Source organism: Octopus bimaculoides, chromosome 6 (genome assembly GCF_046866305.1).
Source record: "Octopus bimaculoides isolate indiv1 chromosome 6, ASM4686630v1, whole genome shotgun sequence".
In the NCBI taxonomy this organism is placed as follows: Eukaryota; Metazoa; Mollusca; class Cephalopoda; order Octopoda; family Octopodidae; genus Octopus; species Octopus bimaculoides.
Window position 1 is genome coordinate 56112166 of NC_142933.1, and position 2461 is coordinate 56114626.

Below are 2461 nucleotides of genomic sequence, written 5' to 3' on the forward strand. Positions count from 1 at the left end.
CATAGAAACCCTTGACATTCTTATTATTGACCTCATACTGAATATTGTATCAGACTGGGAGTTTTTTTTTTATTATGGACACAAAATCTATTGATGCTTGACCTACCTCTGATGCTACCATAAAATAATTACACATTCACTTTAAGGGTTATCAGAACAACACATGATTTGTGACAGAGTTTGAAATGCTGATCAGTAGTCCAGCGGTTTAGCAACTCAACTCTTCATACTACTACAACCCTTCCTCAAACCAGTTTTTATTTACACATTATTCAACTAGTGCTACATCTAAAATAAGTTCAATCATGTTTTTGAAGATCTATGTTGCAGTTGCAGCAAATAACTGCACTATGCATAGATTACATATCCAATATACATGAAGAGCAGCTAATTAGTGTTGCACTATGAGAGTATTTGAAGGAATAAAAAAAAAAACATGGTGGTTGGATTTAAAATCAAATAACATACTTTGTTACAGAGAATAAAGATTGAAAAAAAAAGAAAAAAAGAAAACTTACATGTCATGGAAGAAGTTACAACAATGTTCTTTTGTATGACCCAGTATGGGACCAATGAAGGTTATGTGCACTATGAAGTCAAGCATTCATTGCTTCAATCAATATTAGACCAAACATCTTATTTCGCTCCAAGAAATTGCTCAAAAGCTAAACAAATCAGCTAATGATTAATTGAAATATCTTCATTCACCACAGAACAATCACACTGTCATCGTCACTATCATTGCCACAATCTTCTCCAGCATCACTATCATCACAAGCCTTACCACCATCACCATCCCTGCTTCCATCAATTATCTATCAATTTTTATATGCTTACATGATTAGGTTGAAGTTTGAAAGTTTGGATATGTAAACAAGAATCTTTGGGACAAATAGTTTTCCTTTCTCTTTTTTTTTTTCTTAAATTTTGGAATGTCTTTCTGCAGTTGACTGATTGAAAGTGAAGTAAAAATAGCCTACATTGTTCAGCTAGACTGAGACAAGCAGAATGATGTTTTTTCACAGAAGCCAAATCTACAACAAAATTTGACCATTTGGTTAACAATGTGACATGATACCCTCAGTCAAGCCTAAAATGAAACAGTCTGTTCAATAGCTATAATGAATATTATTTTCAGTAATAGACACAGCAAAGTTAATTGACTGACAACAGGGTTTATAGTAGAATAAATATAGCTACTAGTCATGCTGAGTGCTTTTTGCAAATAATAAACATGATGGTGTTAAATTGCTGTAGGTTATAATTCAAATTAGATAAATGGTTCAATAGATTATATTCTGTTAAAAGAGCTCCAGCTTATTCTTGGAAAATTATCCAAGATGGTAAATATGTAATGAACAGATTCTTATTAAGGCAATGAGCTAGATGAATACTTTTTAATGAGGCACTATTTTACACCTGGATACTTTTCTCATCACTAACAGTTACTTGTTTATCAAACAAGGGGTATAAGTATAAACCTTGTAGAAATAAAAATCTGCAGTACAACAATTAAAACAGTTCCTCATATCTAATTTTGTAGACTATCCTAAAATATTAGGGAGGTTGAAATTATATCTAGTTATAACCATACATTCTTAACTTTGGGTTTAATCCAAAACAATTCACACTACAAAACAAAAATCTTTACATACACAAAATAGATTGTTACATGAATTGTTTGAACATATGTAATACATAAATTTTCTTTGTTATTACAGAAAAATTAGATGGAAATGAAAAAAATAAAATGCAATAAAACATGTTAACCGATATGATACTGAAATAGTCATCAGAAAACCAAAAGATCTAAAAGTACTACCTCCTCTAGCAAGTACCTCAAACAAGGATCATCAGTTTGCTTCACTTTACCCAACTGATAATAGGTTCCAGTCCTATTTCATGATACAATAAGTAGGAAAAGCATCAAACTGTAAAAACACCTACAATACTAATATCATTATCCATATTAACATTTGAGAAAACAAAGCAGATAAGGAAACAAAAAATCTATGGCCATAAAATAGTTTTAATAGCCAAGTTTATCTAATTGCAATTTTAGATCACTGAGTGTATTCTGATTTTCTGGAAAGAGCTTTCTTTACTCTGAAGAAATTGGTCACATTTCCTTGCCAAGTTTAAGTCATACATTCATCTCTTATCAACACTAACATCAATTAACATTGATTTATTTTTAACTTTGATAAGTATTCATTAATGTTTTAAATTATCTATTATTATATACAACCATTTTCTTTTTTTAAATAATAGCTATTATCTTTCTCAACAACTGAACTGAAAAAGGCCTTTTGGGTCACCAAAGCACCTCATCAGAAATTGATGTGCAGTTTATGTTTATATATATATAAAGAAAAAAGAGAGAGAAAAGAATGAAAATGCTTTGACCATAATCTTATTTTACAGAGCACATTAGTATCATTTAAGTGGATAATTTCAGTAG

General features: G+C 30.4%; 1 protein-coding gene across 8 annotated transcripts in view; it reads right to left on the reverse strand.

Annotated features, from left to right (window-relative positions):
* LOC106882709 (dynamin-binding protein) overlaps nt 1-2461 on the reverse strand; it is a 308006-nt gene that overhangs the window by 202262 nt on the left and 103283 nt on the right. The window lies entirely within an intron of this gene.